At 41.5% G+C, this 21,636-nt stretch overlaps 1 protein-coding gene across 23 annotated transcripts in view; it reads right to left on the bottom strand.

The window, feature by feature from the left end:
• Nucleotides 1–21,636, bottom strand: part of MICAL3 (microtubule associated monooxygenase, calponin and LIM domain containing 3) — a 250,936-nt gene that overhangs the window by 216,962 nt on the left and 12,338 nt on the right. The window contains exon 1 of one of the 23 annotated variants that reach the window (XM_043539934.1): nucleotides 15–1,018. The exons of the other annotated variants lie outside the window; for them this stretch is intronic. The gene's annotated coding sequence lies outside the window, so the exon portion shown is untranslated. Of the gene's footprint in view, nucleotides 1–14; nucleotides 1,019–21,636 lie in introns of those variants that run through there. 23 annotated transcript variants of the gene reach the window in all.

Here is a 21,636-nt window from a genome sequence, read left to right as displayed (position 1 = left end):
CCACCTCCACTTACCCCAAGCTCAATCCTATTGTTTCCTTGTACTCTCACATCAGACTATCCGTATCCATCTGTCATCCTGTGTCTTGTACTCAGATTGGAAGCTCTTTGGGACAGGGACTATCTTTGTGTTCTGTGTTTGTACAGCCCCTAGCACAATGGGGTCCTGGTCCAGGACTGGAGCTTTGAGGCACTAAAATAATGCAAATAATAAATAATGAGGGAGATAGTTCTTAGAAGGTGGGATGCTCAAGTCATGTTGCTGATTACCAGCACAGCAACCCACAGAGCCTGCCTTCTAGCAAGAAGTCAAGGCAGGGTCTGAAAACCCAAGATGGGATCTCAAGTTTGAGATCAGTATTGTAGCTGTGAAAGTATGGGGGAGGAGAAGGTGACTATAACTATGTTTATTTTTAAAAAAGGAAAAGCTTTCATCTTAATGAAAAAGATTTCCTTCAGCTGGTATACCATGATCTCTCTCTCTCACTCACATTCAGATCTAAATGGAATTAAAAATTAATGTGATTCTTTTTGTTCTGACTTGCCTTTTCAGGCATCACCATCAATGTCAGCACTGGTCCAGGAATAGTTCATTAGTGATCTGTTGCTGCAGAACCAGCAGAGGGAGCGTCTACTTTAAAAGAAGAATTTATTTCTCCGGAAACCAGGGTTAAAAAACAGATTTGGAATTTGGGTGGTTTCAAACTAGATTATTAAAAAATGAAGGCAGGTCAAGTTTGAGAGGAAATAAGTTGGCATCAGAAAAGAGAGAAGCCATGCAAGAAAACTTTGCATAGTTCCCTTTCTGAGATCAATAATGCTGCCTCCGTTTTTCACTTGTTACTCATATGAAAGCCAGTGTCTTGGACAGCTTCATATTTATATTCCATCCGTACTAGTATGCCAGACAGGGGCTGGAATAGTTCTGTTATTTTCCTTATGTTAGACCTGGCAGATTCAATTCTGTCAGAAGTCAACCAGTTTAAAACAGGGAAAAGTTCTTTAAAACACAACATATAATTAACTTGTGGAACCCATTGCCGCAGGATACTCTTGAGGCAAACAGTTCACTATGACTAAAGAAAGAGGAAGAGACACTCCTAAAAAAATCCATTATGATCAGGGAGAAAAACCCTTCCTTTTAGTATTAATAGAACAATTGGCTTGTGTGTAGGAAGCAACCTCATATGGTATACACTCACTGGAGACCAAATACTGCATATTGCTATACATGGACAGTAAAAGGCAAGCATTTATATGTTGACCCTATACTGTGACACTGATAAATCAGGTGCCAGCTCTTCTAAGTCTGTAGGCATCAGCTGAATACTGACAAATGCATAGCTGGAAACTAGACTAGCTCACCAGTACATCAGTCATGTTCAAGGCAGGTGTTAAACTTGTAAGGATGTGTTTAGACACTAAAATGCTTATAGGATGCTGCATATATTAAACTTCACTTATAATCTCTGTAGCCTATGGTATAAAATTATTTTGAGTGTTTGCATTTTACACAATTACAGAGGTTTACCTCACCAAACAGGAAAAGAAGCACTGATTATAGTAAAGTGCTCATCCATGGCCCATTGAAAGCAAATGATGTATTATGTAGCATCAAAGGACAGAGACTTTGTGGACTGCATTCCTAACTCCCTCCAGGAAGGAGGGACCTATGTATAAATACATCCCTACAGTTTGAACTCTGGAGTGAATGGGATAAAAATCCCTGACGAGGAAAAACTGGATCTCTTTCCTGCTGTCTGGACTCTGAGGGGCAGAGATTCCTAAACATAAGCAAAGAGAACCCCATGCTGCTTGGCTTGGCTTAGCTCTGAAAGACATTCTAAATTGACAGATTACTACAACTCTGTCACCTTTGAATCATGGACGAAAACTCATTTGTGTATATATGCTTGTTTGCTTTAACATGTAAATGACTCATTTCTGTTTCCTAGTTAATATAGCTTTAGTAAGTTTACTACAGGATTGGCTATCAGCATGCTCTTGTGTGTGAGATCTAAGGTATACATTGATCTGGAATAAGGACAGACCTTGGGACTGGGAGCAACCTGAGTATTTTGTGATTTTTAGTGTAACTGATCATTTATCACTGTCTGTGACTCCATGGCAAGACTAGTACAGTGATCCAGGAGTTCACATCTGTTGCTAGGTTGGTGAAATCGAATTATAGACCATACCACCAGTTTGGGGCATCTACCCTACTTTTTGAGAGTCTGCTGAGGTTGGCAGTGACTGTCGTAAGCCACTCCAGACTTGTCACAATGGTGACATATACCCATTGTGAGTAACTGTTCCAAATGTAGTCATGACACAAATTCCTACGTTCTCTGACCGCCCATTAATCCACTAGTTTCAGCAATCCTGGGGTTCTCAAGTGAGTCGTATATTGGAATTTTTCAGTCCCCAGTATTTTGTTTGGTTCAGTACTTGATAGACACCTTAATAAAGGCTAGCCTCTTAACACTGTCTGCCCTGCGTTGCAGAACTGATATGTTCTGTTGCAGATCTCAGAACAGTGCCAGCATTACTTCTACCAGGAGAGAGGAGGGACGATATGGCAAAGTACCTATTTAAACTTATGTATACTTACAGTTACTGCATACTTTTACAATGTAGTTATAACCCCAGTAATAATCCCATTTTAGTCAGTTCCTGATGCTCTTTGGGATTTGTGCATGTGTTATGTTGACAGAATCACATAGTGCCAAGATTACAAGGGAAAATTTTTGCCATAAGTTGTCATCTGACAAAAATCACTTAAGAGGATACAAAAAATTGCAACAGGCGCTTGAACAATCAGTAAGTAAGGGCCGACTTGAGGAGTGAAAGACTTTCACGGAGGTAGAGTTTGGGAACTCTGTGTAAAGACAAAAAAAACCCTGTAACTATAAACAGAGACATTTTTTAAAGACAATTTGTAATCACAACATGTTCCTTCTTCAAATTAGTATTTTGACTCCCATAAAGCAGTCCTCAGAAAAGAACCACTAATCACTGCTCTAAAGAGCACCAGAGAGAAAGAGAGAGAGGGAGGAGGTGAAAGAAGAATAGAACTGTATTCTCACTCCTAAAAGGAGGAGTCAGGGCTTAGTGTACAGAGAACTTCCATTCCTTTACTACTGACAGCTGAATTGCTGCCGTGAGTCTCCATGTTCCCTTCGGTGGGTTATTTCTCTCTAAATGTTTAAAGTGATAACTGTTTACTGTGTCTAACAAGATTTCATGACCAAACAGTCCCTCACTCAGAGGCTGGGACTTAACATAAGTTAAAATTATGAACCAATACACTACAGTTTACACTGGCATGATACAGGGTGGAAAACACAAAGCCACTGGATGTGCAAAGGAGGGATTCGACGAAATTGCAGGTAAGCAAGCAAATAAAAGTGTGTCAGACTACGAGAGAACGTTATGCTGTACTTGGAGGTACACGTTAAATGCAAACACCTACCTTAATATAAGAATCTCAGACTTTATAGTATCAACTATACAAGAGAATCAGAACATTCAAAATTATGGTTGCACTGTGCTACAGCTTGGGAAAGACAGCAGCAGCAGCTGATTCAGGCACTGGAGCTATTCCCTGGGGAAGAGGACAAATAACAAAACAGGCTGGTAAAGGGGCAGACATCCTCTCATAGATGGCAGGAAATGAGGAGGGGGGAAATGGGTAAAGTAGCCACCCGGCACCTCCCCTAATAACATGGCAGTGTTGGGAGCAGCAGTAGCAGTTGGGAAGAGGAGAAGATCCACATTTATCAGATGGCCAGGGCCCTTGGTTAGGGTCAGGAATATAACAACTAGGGATGAGCTCTCAGCAAAGCATAGTTCCTAGAGTGCATTGGTGGGGACCCTCCCTCATCTTTCATACTAGTCTCTGGTTAGTGGGTGTCCAGTAAATTTTTCAAAGTACCGAGGCCTGATGTGCAGGAATTGTCAATTCACTCCTGCTCACCCAGTCCTAAATAGCTGAAGTGAAAATAGAAAAGGTCTTGTCAGCTTCATTCTATTTCAACTGGGGAAAGGTAACTGCAGCAACAAAAAGGACTGTTCATCTGTACTCATGAAACCTGTGCCACGTTGGGTCACCTTACATTTTTAAAAACGTAAGGGCATCGCAGACATTGATAGTTTAGTAAATGTGTCACCGATAGATTTTTATATTACTGTATAAAATATTAATATATACAAGGTATGTGCCAAATGGCAGAGTTATGATATAATATACCCACCTCTCCATTTGTACATGCCTACTGATTGTTCCATCAATTCACAAGACATTTCAAACATATGCATGTGTGTATTCTTGTATTTGAATAAAGAATTGCCTGCTATAATTAACAAGCCATACTTGCAAACCCATGTACGTATTTGCTAAACAGGGGCAGTTGTGATCTGGTGAACAAAACACAGGGCGAGGAGTCAGGAGACCTAGATGCCGTCCTCATCTCTGTCATCAACAACTCACTGTGTAACCTTGGACAAATTGCGTAACCTCTCTGCAGTTCAGTTACCCCACCTGTAAAATGGGGAGTAAAAATTATCCCTCTTCGTAAAGCATTTGGGACATCTATGGATTAAAAGTGCAAAATATTGTTAATAAGTACAACCTGCATAACTGTTAGAAAGGTAGATTTAGTTGTATTAATAGAACAATAATGTTCAGAATGGCGAGAGAAACACTAATGCATCCGATGAAGTGAGCTGTAGCTCACAAAAGCTTATGCTCAAATAAACTTGTGGCACCTTAGACTAACAAGTACTCCTTTTCTTTTTACTAATGCTGCAGTGCAGGTCTAAGTTAGAGAGCAAAGTTCAGGGGGATAGACAGAAAAGCAGCCATCAGTATCACTCTCCTGCCTGACCCACCCTGGTTCTTGCACAAGCACTGCAAAACAGGTCTGAATCTTTTCCCTTCTTTCAAGTTTTATTTCCTTTACACTTCTGGTTAGGCTTTGTATATTTGACTAAAATTAGAGCTGGTCAACACTGGCAGTGTTTTTGGCATCAAACCAGGATAATCTGCACTAGTACATCCCACTTTTGACGCTGGCCCAGCACGTCTATACCAATGCAAAAACTCCAGAGTAGACAAGCTCTTAACTACTTTTTGTGTTTTACTTTACAAGTGTGGGAGCTTAGCTCCTGAGAGCTTCTGCTCTCTTCAGCACTGATACCCATACCCATTTGTGAGACATTGTCAAAGTGCAATGTGAGTTTCTTAACAAAGTACTACAAGTCACAGTCAGTCTACTGCTTTGTATTCACGTTTATGAAGCAGAGAGCCCCTGATCACCTATGTCAGGAGGTACATCCTAGATCAGCACAGAGGGTTTAGGAAATCCATTTAGGGGAGACTGTGCAATGCTTGAGTGTTAAAGGTTCCCCTTCTGGATCAGTACAAAAGCCACTCAGGGCATCACGCAGGAAAAGCGCTTTCCAGGTGATATATCAACATGTCCTATATAGTTTACCTTGAACATAACACTAGCTGTTTGTACAACTGTTTGAACACTTTAGCATTGTGCTGAATTTACTGGTCAATGTTTTACCATGCCACTTCTGATGATTAATAGTAAATTACAGGGATTTTCTTAAGTTTTAGACATCTCTAAAACTCTTTTAGTCAGTGAAGGCAGATAAAGAGAAAGAGAAATGTACTTTATTTAAACTCCCTGACAAAGTACAACAGTGTCCAGAGTTATACTGTAGCATTGAAATGTTCCCTCAATTCAGGGTCTTAAAAACTAACTTCAGCACTCCTGTCTGAGTATTTCACTTACTTACTCAAAGTGAGAAGACCTCAACTTGTACAGCAAACAAAGCTCATATTAGTGCTGCCCTGCTGGCTCTACAGTAGTAACTTAACTCTATCCCCAGAACGGTGCTTGTTTCAATAATGCTGCCATACTACACAAAGGAAGATCACTTTTATCACGTGAAAAAACACAGTAAGCCAGGAAAGGAATTTTGTTTGCTTGTTTCAAGGAGGGTTTTTACAAACAATGGAAAGTATAAAAACCTTAAAGGGATTGATTAGACAAAAGTACCCTGAAGCTAAAGAAACAGAGAGTTCCAGCAACAAGCAAGCACTGGTACACAGCAGATGGATAGATTTGCTCAGTAATGCAGACCCATTGTTTTATGTTGTTGGTTTTTTTTTAAAGGGGCCACGCCTGCTAGTTGCCAGGCATCTATTGCTGCAGATGCTTGGGAGATCGCTCACTTCACTCTATTTAGTGTTTTGGTTTGGATTTTTTAAATAAAATTAGCCAGTTTATTTCCCATTGGATTCTCAGAGGTCTAGTTCAGGCATCTTTCAGGAGCCAAGGGGACTGGAACAGTTACAAGATGCACACAAAGGGAAGGTGACAATAATTAGTTACTAGGCAGTTGATCATAGAGTGAAAGGGCTCTCTAATCAAAGGAGTGCAGTATTTTAAATGTTCTACATCAAGACATCTGAGGTGATATTTTTGAAAGTACCAATTATATATACCGGTGATTTAGCCAAGAAGGACATGCAAGGTCAAGCAGCCCCATATTTGTTATACTTCCTCCTTTCCAACCAATCCCTAAATCTCCAAAAATCCCTGTTATTCTGCAGGGTTTACCTCTCTTGGTACAGTGCCAAGTTCCAAATCTAGCACCAGTGCCAGTTTGTGTGATATGCAGGCTCCATATTAACCAGTATTATTATATATTTACCATAATTCTCCATAATCGCATAACTGTTTAATGGATTTCCCTCCGCCCTCACAACAATACATTGCAAGTGCATCACTCACCCAGGGTCTCAGTCTGCCAGGAGTAAAACAGGCAATGTATAATTCCTCTGCATTTGGCTGAACGGGATTCCGTGTGTTCCCTGCAGTGCTCAGAGCAGACACAAACCCATAAGAACGGCTGGGAGCTAGACCCTCATGCCCCTAAACTAAGCACAGATTTGAATCCTCAATTTGGGGGGAGCACCTCTTATCTATTGATGCTTGATCAGAAGGAAGGGCACAGTGACACCTGGCCTTTGGGTTGTGGGGAAGGAGAAAATAAAGTGGAAAATAAGTAGAGAAACCCAGAAAGATCTTACCTTCCCCTCCTCCAGAAAAAGGGAGAGTAAATTATGAGTCAAAGAATGAATGAGGTTAAATGGAAATTACGTACTCAAGAGCCCATTTGGCGACCTCAGCCTACCACCTGACTCTCTAGCTTTAACCCCATGTGCTCAGCACTAATTTTAATCTGGGAGTATGGAAGAGGAACTGTTTTACCCCAAATCCACACCACCAATCCAAACAATGTCGCCTTTGAATCAAACCACAATGATTTATACAGGCTGATCAAGGGGAGGAAAACATTTCAGTGTCAAGGTACTGGAACTGAACAGCAATCTAGTAAGTTACTGTCACCCACTAGCGTACATTTCCCAACAACCTGTAAGTGGTCACATTGGTGCTTCATCCCCTAAAAATAAACAGGCTTGCCTGAACCCTGAATCAACTGAGCTACCTAAGGTTCTTTCCCTCACTGCTGTTAAGAGTTTCCTTGGAAGAGAGAGGAAAGAAACAGTTTTCTGTAGCACTGGAATGTTATCAGCTAATAAAAAGCAAATGCCTGCCAAACACTCCTCTTCACGGAAGAGACTGCTACACACAATGAGTTCTTCTCACAGATACGACCTTGTTCTCACAACCTAAACATTTTGCTGGAGTAAGGCAAAAGCCAGGGACATAATACTTGGCACTTGTATTGCTCTTCATTGGAGGATCTCAAAGCACATTACAAAGAGACAGAAATTATCCCCTGTCATAAATATAAAGGGAAGGGTAACCACGATTCTGTATACAGAACTATAAAATCCCTCCTGGCCAGAGGCAAAACCCTTTCACCTGTAAAGGGTTAAGAAGCTAAGATAACCTCGCTGGCACCTGACCAAAATGACCAATGAGGAGACAAAATACTTTCAAAGCGGGGGGGGGGGGGGGGGGGGGGGGGTGTCTGTGTGATGCTTTTGCCAGGACCAGAGCAGGAATGCTCTTCAGAACTCCTGTAAAAAGTTAGTAAGCAATCTAGCTAGAAATGCGTTAGATTTTCGTTTAATGGCTGGTAAAATAGCTGTGCTGAATGGAATGTATATACCTGTTTTTGTGTCTTTTTGTAACTTAAGGTTTTGCCTAGAGGGATTCTCTATGTTTTGAATCTGATTACCCTGTAACGTATTTACCATCCTGATATTACAGAGGTGACTCTTACTTTTTCTTTAATTAAAATTCTTCTTTTAAGAACCTGATTGCTTTTTCATTGTTCATAAGATCCAAGGGTTTGGGTCTGTATTCACCTATGCAAATTGGTGAGGATTTTTATCAAGCCTTCCCCAGGAAAGGGGGTGTAGGGCCTGGGGGGATTTTTTTTTTTTTTTGGGGGGGGGGGGGGAAGACATCTCCAAGTGGGCTCTTTCCCTGTTCTTTATTTAATACGCTTGGTGGTAGCAGCAGAGGGTTCAAGGACAAGGCAAAGTTTGTACCTTGAGGAAGTTTTTAACCTAAGCTGGTAAGAATAGGCTTAGGGGGTCTTTCATGCAGACCTAACCCTCAGTGTAGACGTAGCTATGTCGATGAAAGAACACTTCCGTTGACATAGCTATCGTTTGGGGAGGCAATATGAGTCTATGTGATGGGGTTATGGCTGGCACAGCTAAACCAGTATAACCTCAGTCTTTGTTTCTAGTCAGTTTCACTTTTTCCTCTTTAAGATTCACTTCTACTGTGACACCTAAAAGAAATCTGCCAACTACTGGTGGCTAAATGAGCAGCACCTCTCAACTGATTTGGAACTACACTGGTTAAGGGTGGGATCTTATTAAACAGTATAAACCTATGTTCATTATCTTTGCCCCTCCTCCCTGCCCCAACTCCCCTCTGATTTTTGTCACTCGCCTGTTGTATCTTGTTCCAAATTAATTCAAGTTAGTTTCTCAAGCTTTTCAATTCTGAAATCAGATAAAGTTACTATGCCTTATTGTTGGGAGCACTGGCAGATATTGTGAAGGAGAGAGCACTGGGACAGCAAATTATTGTCAAGGTTTGCTAGTGAGAAATGAAAAATTCAACCCCACCCACAAACACACAGAGTCACCATCACCCATCTCTTTTCTCAAAAGCCCCAACATCCTTCCAAGCCTTCCACCCCTGGGGTCCAATCCACCAGCTTCCCTCACCCCTGCTTTCAATACCAAAAATGTAGAGCATACTGAAAGTTTGGGAAAAGGGTAAAATAAATGTAGTTTAATAGACAAACAACAAGAGTTTCTGTAATGATTGAACTATACAGGACTAAAGGTAACAAAGGGGGGTGGGGAAAGCAATGCCACATAGTTGTGGGTGGCAGCTGCAATAATCAGGTTTAATGTTCTTCATTGGAGCCAGGTTTTGCTCATCATCATATGAGCAATGACCAGAGACAAGAGTTACCTTCGTACCATGACAAACCCAGAGACTTTGCATCCAGAGGCAAAGCGTATCAGGAAAGCAGTTATTCTGGGACATTACACAGCAAATCTACACTCGTGTCTCTCTCCCATTTAACCATTAAACTTCCTGATTAGTTCTCCTGTTGCAGTCACTGCTGTTGCCCTGGGAATCCAGAAGAGAACAGTTTAAAGGGAGGCTCTTGCACTGCACAGGCATGACTTCATCTTCAAAGCATATTCTGTTTTACCGCTTGAATCTGAGATTTTCCAGACCCTGACACTGCGGACAATGAGGGAAATTTCTGGATTATTTTGATGAAAAATATGCGTGATTTACCCCCTCAGTTTGCATGATTACCTCCTAGGACTGAAGGGTTAATTCCTTTCTTTGGATGGGGGGAACTGGGTGAGATGGTAGGTTTGTCTGAGTTGGTATGAATGAACTACCAAAAACTACGTATGAATAGAACTGCCTCGGAGACAATGGAACACCAGCAATGGGACATTAACTTCTAACAACTGGCAATTAAGGGAAGAACAACATGTGGAAGTAGCATGATTACAACTGGAAAGCACACGGGGATAAGAACTGGGCTGACAAGGCCAAAGTGGGGGAAACTGAGATCCTGGAGGCTCACGACCAGAGGGGTATATTATTACCGCCAACATGGATCCTCATCCAAGTTTTGCTTTTCCATTCTAAGCAAAGGACCTTAAATACTGAATTCCAGTTGACTAGCAAAAGCAATCTTATTTTGAAAAGGTTATTCTGCACTGCAAACAACTGCTGGTTACATCTCTTCCCAAGGGGATAAAGTCTCTAATAGGAGTGAGTTACTTTAGACTGACTGGGTCTAGAAGAGCCATAGTGAGTAACAAGTGCCAAAGTCTCAGGGTACAGGGACTTAGGGTTGCCACTTGTCCGGGTTTTATCCGGACAGTACGGGTTTTCGCTTCTGTGTCCATGGAACATTTAGGGTTGCCAGGTGCCCCTTCTTTTTTTTCCTCTCTTTTTCTTTAAAAGAAAATTCCAGTCAAATGTACTGACGAGATACCAAAAGTCTGGTTACAGCAGGACAGGGAGAGGCGTCGGGTCATTAACCTGTGCCAGCCGCATCTCAGCCGGGGACCACCTCCTACCTGCAAGCAGGCTCCTTGAAACAATCCAGTGAGCAAATGGGGGGGATGCGGGGGAAGAGAAGGAGGAGGCAGTAGAGTCTTGGGGGGTCCAGTTCCCAGCAATCAGGTAGCAACCCTACTGGGGCTTCAGGGCTCCCCCTTGCAAAAAGTGGAGGTCTAGGGTCTTACAGTTAAAGGGATACCCTCCCAGAGAGGCTGTCGAAAGGTCAGAGGCAAAACATGCCCTCTTGGCTCTATGACAGCCTCCGCTTCCCAGTTTGGAGCATGGGCTGCTCAGAGCTTCCCTGATCTGCAAAAGGGAGATAACTGCTTTCTCCCACCCTTTGTCTTTTCTATTTAGTTTTAAGCTCTTCAGAGCAGGGACAGTTGCAGAGATAAAGTTTCTTGACACCTTAAATGACTGCTTCCTGGAGCAGATAGTCCTGGAACCCACAAAAGGGGAGGCAATTCTTGATTTAGTCGTAAGTGGAGCACAGCATCTGGTCCAACAGGTGAATATAGCTGGACCGCTTGGTAATAGTGACCATAATACAATTAAATTTAACATCCCAGTGGTGGGGAAAACACCACAGCAGCCCAACACTGTAGCATTTAATTTCAGAAAGGGGAACTATACAAAAATGAGGAGGTTAGTTAAATAGAAATTAAAAGGTACAGCGCCAAAAGTGAAATCCCTGCGAACTGCATAGAAACTTTTTAAAGTCACCATAATAGAGGCTCAACTTAAATGTATACCCCAAATTAAAAAAACATAGTAAGAGAACCAAAAGAGTTTGAAGAACAGCTAGCCAAAAAGACACAAGAAGTATTAGCAAAAAAATTTTAAATACATCAGAAGCAGGAAGCCTGCTAAACAACCAGTGGGGCCACTGGACTATCGAGATGCTAAAGGAGCACTCAAGGATAAGGCCATTGTGGTGAAACTAAATGAATTCTTTGCATTGGTCTTCACGGTTGAGGATGTGAGGGAGATTCCTAAACCTGAGTCATTCTTTTTAGGTGACAAATCTGAGGAACCGTCCCAGAATGAGGTGTCATTAGAGGACGTTTTGGGAAAAAATGATAAACTAAACAGTAATAAGTCACCAGGACCAAATGGTATTCATCCAAGAGTTCTGAAGGAACTCAAATGTGAAATTGCAGAACTGTGGTTTGTAACCTATCATTTATAGATTCATAGATATTTAGGTCAGAAGGGACCATTATGATCATCTAGTCTGACCTCCTGCACAATGCAGGCCACAGAATTTCACCCACCACTCCTACAAAAAAACCCTCACACTTATATCTGTGCTATTGAAGTCCTCAAATCGTAGTTTAAAGACTTCAAGGAGCAGAGACTCCTCCAGCAAGTGACCCGTGCCCCATGCTATAGAGGAAGGCGAAAAACCTCCAGGACCTCTTCCAATCTGCCCTGGAGGAAAATTCCTTCCCAACCCCAAATATGGCGATCAGCTAAACCCTGAGCATATGGGCAAGATTCATCAGCCAGATACTACAGAAAATTCTTTCCTGGGTAACTCGGATCTCACCCCATCTAATAGCCCATCACAGGCCTTTGGGCCTATTTACCATGAATATTTAATTACCAAAACCATGTTATCCCATCATACCATCTCCTCCATAAACTTATCGAGTTTAATCTTTTGCACCCACTGCTTCCCTTGGAAGGCTATTCCAAAACTTCACTCCTCTGATGGTTAAAAACCTTCATTTCCTAGGGGCCAGTTTATATCCATTTGTTCTTGTGTCCACATTGGTACTGAGCTTAAATAATTCCTCTCCCTCTCTGGTATTTATCCCTCTGATATATTTATAGAGAGCAATCATATCTCCCCTCAACCTTCTTTTAGTTAGGCTAAACAAGCCAAGCTCCCTGAGTCTCCTTTCATAAAGGCAAGTTTTCCATTCCTCGGATCATCCTAGTAGCCCTTCTCTGTACCTGTTCCAGTTTGAATTCATCCTGCTTAAACATGGGAGACCAGAACTGCACACAGTATTCCAGGTGAGGTCTCACCAGTGCCTTGTATAACAGTACTAAAACCTCCTTATCCCTACTGGAAATACCTCTCCTGATGCATCCCAAGACCGCATTAGCTTTTTTCACAGCCATATCACATTGGCGGCTCATAGTCATCCTATGATCAACCAGTACTCCAAGGTCCTTTTCCTCCTCCGTTACTTCTAATTGATGCGTCCCTAGCTTATAACTAAAATTCTTGTTATTAATCCCTAAATGCATGACCTTACACTTCTCGCTATTAAATTTCATCCTATTACTATTACTCCAGTTTACAAGGTCATCCAGATCCTCCTGTAGGGTATCCCTGTCCTTCTCTAAATTGGCAATACCTCCCAGCTTTGTATCATCCGCAAACTTTATTAGCGCACTCCCACTTTTTGTGCCAAGGTCAGTAATAAAAAGATTAAATAAGATTGGTCCCAAAACCGATCCTTGAGGAACTCCACTGGTAACCTCCCTCCAGCCTAACAGTTCACCTTTCAGTAGGACCCGTTGTAGTCTCCCCTTTAACCAATTCCTTATCCACCTTTCAATTTTCCTATTGATCCCCATCTTATCCAATTTAACTAATAATTCCCCATGTGGCACGGTATCAAATGCCTTACTAAAATCTAGGTAAATTAGATCCACTGCGTTTCCTTTGTCTAAAAAATATGTTACTTTCTCAAAGAAGGAGATCATTTAAATCAGCTTCTGTACCAAATGACTGGAGGATAGCTAATAGGACACCAATTTTTAAAAAGGGCTCCAGAGGAGACCCCAGCAATTACAGACCATAGCCTGACTTCAGTACTGGGCACACTGGTTGAAACAATAGTAAAGAACAAAATTCTCAGACACCCAGATGAACATAATTTGTTGGGGGAAGAGTCAACATGGTTTTTGTAAAGGAAAATCATGCCTCACCAATCTACTAGAATTCTTTGAGGGAGTCAACAAGCATGTGGACAAAAGGGATCCAGGGGATATATTGTACTTAGATTTTCAGAAAGCCTTTGATAAGGTCCCTCACCAAAGGCTCTTAAGCAAAGTAAGCTGTCCTGGTATAAGAGGGAAGATCCTCTCATGGATTGGTAACTGGTTAAAAGATAGGAAACAAAGGGCAGGAATAAATGGTCAGTTTTCAGAATGGAGAGAGGTAGAGTGGTGTCCCCAGGGGTCTGTACTGGGCCCAGTCCTTTTCAAAATATTCATAAATGATCTGGAAAAAGGGATAAACTGTGAGGTGGCAAAATCTGCAGATGATACAAAATTGCTCAAGATAGTTAAGTCCCAGGCAGACTGCCAAGAGCTACAAAAGGATCTCTCAAAACTGGGTGACTGGGCAACCAAATGGGAGATGAAATTCAGTGTTGATAAATGCAAAGTGATGCACATTGGAAAACATAATCCCCACTATACATATAAAATGATGGGGTCTAAATTGACTTGCCACTCAAGAAAGATCTTGGAGTCATTCTAGATAGTTCTCTGAAAACAGCAGTCAAAAAAGCAAATACAATGTTGGGAATCTGTAATAGGATGCTCACCCCGCTAAGTTCAGCCTCCTGGCCCTGCTCCCCAATGAGTCAGGACCACTTCAAGCTGGTGCAATACCTGTGCTCTTTATTCCTGTGTCTGGTCCCCACCACCAAGCTGCAACTATTTACAGGTTTGGCCTAGCACAGGCCACAGTGGCAACAGGGTAGCAGGCTCCTGGCTCCTTCTGAGCCTACTCTCCCCTCCTGGTCTCCATGTCCCTCAGTGACTCACTTCCTCCCAAGCTTTTAGCCCATTAACGAGGCTGGCAGGTGTGACCAGTTTCCAGGCCAGTCCTAGCTAGTGGCCCAGGCGTAGGGTGACCAGATAGCAACTGTGAAAAAACGGGATGGGGGAGGGAGAATAGGCGCCTATATAAGAAAAAGTCCCAAAAAACGGGACTGTCCCTTTAAAAACGGGACATCTGGTCACCCTACCCAGGCGCAACCCATTTCCACAGACTGGGGCTCGAGCCAATTAGGGCTTCCCCTGCAGCACCCTGCCGCAGAATCATTAAGAAAGGGATAGATAATAAGACAGAAAATAGCAGACTGCCTCTATATAAATCTATGGTATGCCCACATCTTGAATACTGCGTGCAGATATGGTTGCCATATCTCAGAAAAGATATATTGATTTGGAAAAGATTCAGAAAAGAGCAACAAAAATTGTTAGGGGTCTGGAACAGCTTCCATCTGAGGAGAGATTAATAAACTGGGACTTTTCAGCTTGGAAAAGAGACGCCTAAGGGGGGATATGATAGAGGTCTATAAAATCATGACTGGTGTGGAAAAAGTAAATAAGGAAGGGTTATTTACTCCTTCTCACAACACAAGAACTAGGGGCCACCAAATGAAATTAATAGGCAGCAAGTTTAAAACAAACAAAAGGAAGTATTTCTTCACACAACGCACAGTCAACCTGTGGAACTCTTTGCCAGATGATGATATGAAGGCCAAGACTACAACAGGATTCAAAAATTAACTAGATAAATTCATGGAGGATAGGTCCATCAATGGCTATTACCCAAGATGGACAGGGATGGTGTCCCTAACCTGGTTGCCAGAAACTGGGAATAGGTGACAGGGAATGGATCACCTGATGATTACCTGTTCTGTTCATTCCCTCTGGGGCACCTGGCATTGGCCACTGTTGGAAGACAGGACACTGGGCTAGATGGACCTTTGGTCTGACCCAGTAAGGGCATTCTCATTGTACGTTTGTACAGCACCTAGCAGAATAGGGCTCTGATCCTGGCTGGGGCCTCTGGGCACTTGTGATAGCACCCTGCAACTTTGTAGGTTGTCCTGCATTTTTACACACATAGGGTAAGAGACCTGGTGAAAGCCATGCTGCTGGAGAAAGGAGGTCCTGTCAGGTATCAGTCCAGGTATCACTGAAAGTCATTCCCCACATGCCCCAGTGACACCAGCAGCCCTGTTCTGCCTGGCCACTCCCCGCTCACATTCCACGTAGTGTCATTAGACTCATTTTATGAGCAATAAAATACACATATTTGAAGAAGTTTCTATAGGGAGGCCAACTGGCCTTCCCTTGCTCAGTAAGTGGCAAGATTCCAGCACTCCATGCTTCTGGAAACTCCACTTACCCTTCCCTTTTCCCTTATTGCTCTAGGTCAGAGGACAGGAAGTGACAGCAAATCTAGCACAAGTTTTAATAAAATAGATTTGAATAACCTCCCCACTTCCACCATCTCTGTCTGTTTTGCTATTAGAGAAATAAACTTCCTGGGGGAGTGGGGGTGGAGCGGGGAGATCAGTGAAAACATTCTGCCACTTGGCTGTGAAAAGCAAAAGTCCTAGACAAACACCTGTCTCCATCACTCACTGAACAGCAATCCATCCCATGAAGACCCCCACCTCAGCAAACTGAAGAGATGAGAATTCTCACCTCCTCTGCTTCCCCCCCCCTGCAGTCACAAGACCATAGGCTGCAACAGCCAGAGCAGATCCCTGATATGAGGAGGACAGGCTGCTCTACACCCAAAACTTACACCTCTTTCATTAGAGTCAGTTTTTAAATTGATTAGAATTTGACCAATTGATTATCACAGCTTTGAGGCTTTTTTCCTGGTTCACTGACATGATGAAAGGGATGGGAAAATTCACTACTGTATACAAGCAGCAGGTACCTCATAGAAGCATGCCAGGATTTACACTATCCATTTTCAGATGGCTTCAAAAGGAGAAGAGATTTCTCAGTGACTACACAAGTGCAGAACCTCACACATACAGACCTTGTTCACACTAAACTGTTTTATAGTCTCCAGTCATTCCATTATAGCTAGCAAAGCTCCACTGAGGATACAAAAAGTGGAGGTACTACTGTAGATAGGAATCAGGTGGCCACTGGCATTTTTACCTACCTGACATCTAGAGCTGAACAGTTAGACGTGGTGATAGACAGAGCATGAGCATTTTTATGTTCATGCTTCAGTGGGAGATCCCCCCGCCCCAAAGTCTATTGTAGACAACTTACATGCAAAAAAAGGAAAATAACTATACGCTTAAAGAAAAGGAGTACTTGTGGCACCTTAGAGACTAACAAGTTTATTTGAGCATAAGCTTTTGCGAGCTACAGCTCACTTAGTCGCTAAGGTGCCACAAGTACTCCTTTTCTTTGGCGAATACAGACTAACACGACTGCTACTCTGAAACCTGTCTATATGCTTAAGTAATTTGTAATTTAGAAAGTTATGGGAGGGGGAAGTCAAAATACTGTAGGGTTTCTTCTATTACCCACCCTAAGTACTTAGCAGTCACTTAGCACCCACATGCTTCAGAGGGAACGAACAGAACAAAGTAATTATCAAGTGATCCATCCATCCCCTATTGTCCTCTCCCAGCTTCTGGCAGTCAGGGACTGCCTAGGAACATCCAGAGCATGGGGTTGCATCTCTGGCCATCTTGGCTAACAACCATTCATGGACCTATCATCCATGAACTTATCTAATTCTTTTTTGAATGCAATTATACTTTTGCCCTTCACAGCATCCTATGGCAGTAAGTTCCACCGGTTGACTGTATATTGTATGAAAAAGTACTTCCTTTTGTTTTAAGCCTGCTGCCTATTAATTTCATTGGGTGATCCCTAGTTCTTGTATTATAAGAGATAAATAACACTTCCTTAATCACTTTCTCCACACCATACTAGAATATCCGCTTTCCACTATCATATCCACTTTCTCCTTAATCACTTTCTCCACTCTATCATATCCCCCTTAGTCATCTCTTTTCTAAGTTGAACATTTCCAGTCTTTTAAATCTGTCCTCATAGGGAAACTGTTCCACATCTCTAAATCATTTTTGTTGTCTTTCTCTGTACTTTTACCAATTCTAATATATCTTTTTTGAGACGGGGAGACCAGAACTGCATACAGTATTCAAGGGATGGGTGTCCCATGGATTTAAATAGCGGCATTATGATATTTTCTGTCTTATCTATCCCTTTACAAAAATGATTAGGGGTGTGGAATGGCCTCCATATGAGGAGAGATTAATAAGACAGGCATCTCTTTTCCAAGGTGAAAAGTCCCAAAGGGGGGATATGATAGAGGTCTATAAAATCATGACTGGTGTGGAAAAAGTAAATAAGGAAGTATTATTTATTCCTTCTCATAACTCAAGAACTAGGGGGCATCAAATGAAATTAATAGGCAGCAGGTTTAAAACAAACAAAAAGGAAGTATTTCTTCACACAAAGCACAGTCAACCTGTGGAATTCTTTGCCAGAGGATGTTGTGAAGGCCAAGGCTACAACAGGGTTCAAAAAAGAACTAGATAAATTCATGGAGAATAGGTCCATCAATGGCGTCCCTAACCTCTGTTTGCCCGAATCTGGGAATGGGCAACAGGGGATGGATCACTTGATGATTACCTGTTCATCCCCCCTGGGGCACCTGACATTGGCCACTGTCGGAAGACAGGATACTGGGCTAGATGGACCTTTGGTCTGACCCAGCATGGCCATTCTTATGTTCCCTAATGATTCCTAACATTGCTAGCTTTTTTGACTGCCATTGCACATTGAGTGGATGTTTTCAGAGAACTGTCCACATGACTCCAAGATCTCTTTCCTGAGTGGAAACAGCTAATTTAAGCCCCATCATTTTGTAGGTACAGTTGTGATTATGTTTTCCAATGTGCATTATTTCACACTTATCAACGTCGACTTTCATCTGCCATTTTGTTTACCAGTCACCCAGTTCAGTTCAGTGTAACTCTTCATAGTCAGCTTTGGTCTTAACTATCTTGAGTAATTTTGTATCATCTGCAAACTTAAGACCACTAGCTTATGTCTGATGTAACAGAGAAGGGGAACCAGTGGAGGGATGCAAAGAGAGGAGGTGATACTGACATGGTCAAAGCCAGGAGCTAGGATAATTATTTTTACAGCAGCATTTTGAATGGGCCTGAGCGGGGCAAGATGGGATTAGCCAAGGGTAGCGAGAGGGATGTTACAGTAATCGAGACGACAGATAATGGCAGCCTAGACGAGAGTTTTAGCTGTGTGGATGGATAGGAAAGGCCATATCTTAGAGATGTTATGAAGAAAAAATTGGCAAGATTCAGGCACAGCCTGGATACGAGGCTCTAGAGAAAGGGTCAAGTCGAAGACAATGACCAGGTTATGGGCTTGAGTGACGTGGAAAAATCTCATCAGCATCATCCCTAATTTCCACTGCCTCTTTCATCCTCTCCCATGGAAATGAAATTAAGTTTCTAGCTTTTTCTGCTTAATTCAGCTGTTTTGCTGACTGGAGCATGCAGAATGCAAAGTAGAGCACCAAAGGTGTGAAATCCATCAGCCAACATCCTTCTTTTCTCAATGAAATATTCCACTTTGAACCATCTGAATACCAGTACTATTAAGCAAGTACTTTCTAAGGAAAGCTAGAGCTTTAATTTCATGTACCTATTAGGGTTGGTCCCGACAATCCTACCTAATACTTTCAAATGGCGATAATGCCAAGATTTTAGGGAAGAAAGGGAAGATTGCTGCTCAGTTTCTTTTTGCCACCAAATCCAATTATCAGGGTTAGATGACATGGTGATCAAAATGCCTCAGCCCGGTCTATGTCACAGCTGCCACTGCTGATACCAGTGCATTGGAGGTGCACTGCTGGTCAGTTACACACACCCAGTAAATAACACCCTATAACTATCAAAATGTTATGCAAGGCTTTCCTAACCACCCACGAAGTTGGGATCTAGTCCCACTATTAATATGGATCTAGATACAGCTAGAGAGAGAGCCCTAGCTACTGCACTGAAGGAATATTTACAGGACAGCAGAAGCATAGACAAGTAAGACAGTAACACCACAACTTGATTAGGTAAGTTAGTGTGTATGATTATCACAACATGCTAGAAAAATATTTTGAAATCCTGCAAGAAGTCAGCAACACTCAACACAACTGTTCTCTGGTCATATCTGTCACAACAGATAGGAAACTCTCTAAACAGAAAGTCCAATATCTGCTCTGCATTACCATTTGTTTTACAACAACTCAAACCTTCTCACAACACAAGTAATTTTCTAGTCTTCATCAAAAGGGACCTGCATAATAACTAAAATTTCTCCAGTGATACATGTTTATAAAACTCTCCTGAGAGTTTAGGGAGAAAAAGATTAAGACAAGCACACTAAAAGGAATGTTTGAAACCCACATGAGGCAAGGAACTTTAGGATTAAATGTCATCCTGACCTCACCCCTTTGTGCCTAGGTTTGCACCAAATATATACAATTACATACTGCTCACAAAGACAACAAACACAGGGGTTAGTTATGAACAGGATCTGTAATTTATTGTATTCAAATTTATTGTAATTCAGAGTCAAGTTTTAATGTTTTTGAATTCCAAATTATGAACTGATTTATATTTCACATATATCATTGGTTACTTGGGTAATGTAACTATTTGAAATAGAGCAATTCGGCATCTGTTCTTTAACTTTTTTATTCAATTGTAAAAATGAACAAAAATTTTAGAATTAACTACAAGTCTATTTGTGTATTTCAACTGTAGTATTCTAGAGAACCAATTAACATAATTATTAAATAGGTTTGAGTTCATCTGTTTCTTGAAGATAAGTGCTTTAGAAAGCTACAATTCTGAAAATGCAAGCTAAATATAATTTTTTCAGTGTCCAGTTTCTGACAAGTGTGAAGTCTTCACTTGGGAGCGGAGGATGAATGGGTAGTGGATTTTTGGGGGGCTAGATTAAAGGGACACGGTCAACTCCAATTTGACTCCAAGTGTAGCTTTTGTGCAAATTTTTACAAAACATCAGGCCAACAGAAATACTCCCATGATCTAAAAAAAAAATTAGTTCCCATGGAAAGTTATTTTTAACACATACATGTGCCTTTGCAGCATTTGCAATCCAAGGACAACACTGGAAGGTATTAGTGACAATAAACAATGAAACTGGCTTCACTGATTTTCGTTCTTTAAGCGGAGAGAAATGCTGACATAAATTAACAGCATCAGTAGTGAAAAATAAATTGTATTTTTAAATTTCTTTCAATTTTAATAACGTAAAGTGTTCTTGCAACACATAAAAAAGCTGTTTGAATATACAGTACAATTTTTAACTTGAGTGTTCCTTTTTACGTTCCCTTTTCAATTACTAAGCAAACTAACAGTTAATATTCATTGACAACCTTAGCTGAGAATTTCCAAACTTCTGCATATCTAAGTTTTGCATAATGATCTCTCAGCTGTTTTTATAAGTGGGGAATAATGTCGAAGTCTAAACACAGTGAAGTCTACAATTGAAGAACAGGATTTTCAGCCAGATATTTAATTAACTTTGTGTGTTACCAAAGTAAATGATGCTTCTTAAAGTGATAGACCAAGCTAGCAGAAGAGACCACAAGAGCTCCCTCTCGTAATACCTGTGTTCCCTTTGGGCAAGTACAAGGCATTGTCAATCCATAGTACCAACATTAAACGGGGGTCTGGATGAAATAAGAGATAGTTTCATTCTGTGGCTTTGAAAAAGGTGATACATTAATATACCTTATCGTTATGGAAAAAACTGCATGCGCAGAAGTAAATTTTCAGACATTTATTTGTTAAAAAAACAATATTGCAACTAGTATCCTGTGCCAACAGCCCACAAATTTCAAACTCCTAACCAGAGAAAATATAATATTAGAAACTGGGTTTTATAACCTGAAACAACTCTATAACAGTGTAACAGACACTACCGAAATACTTGTTTGCTGTAGATGAGAATGCAATCACTATAATAAACCTGCATTAGTAATAAAGGTGTTAAGAGGGTGGAGTATGCCAGAGAAGGAGGCATCTACCTGAGAATCCATACATGCACCCCAAAAGGTCAACCTATCCATCTGTTAATCTTGGAAGTACCCTATAATACATTATGCCTGTCCAACAGGAGGACATTTGGATAGTCCTAAGGGGGTATACTGCATG

The sequence above is a fragment of the Chelonia mydas genome, chromosome 1 (assembly GCF_015237465.2).
Source record: "Chelonia mydas isolate rCheMyd1 chromosome 1, rCheMyd1.pri.v2, whole genome shotgun sequence".
NCBI lineage: Eukaryota > Metazoa > Chordata > Testudines > Cheloniidae > Chelonia > Chelonia mydas.
Note: the sequence above shows the minus strand (reverse complement) of the source record. Positions and strands in the feature narration are given on the sequence as shown.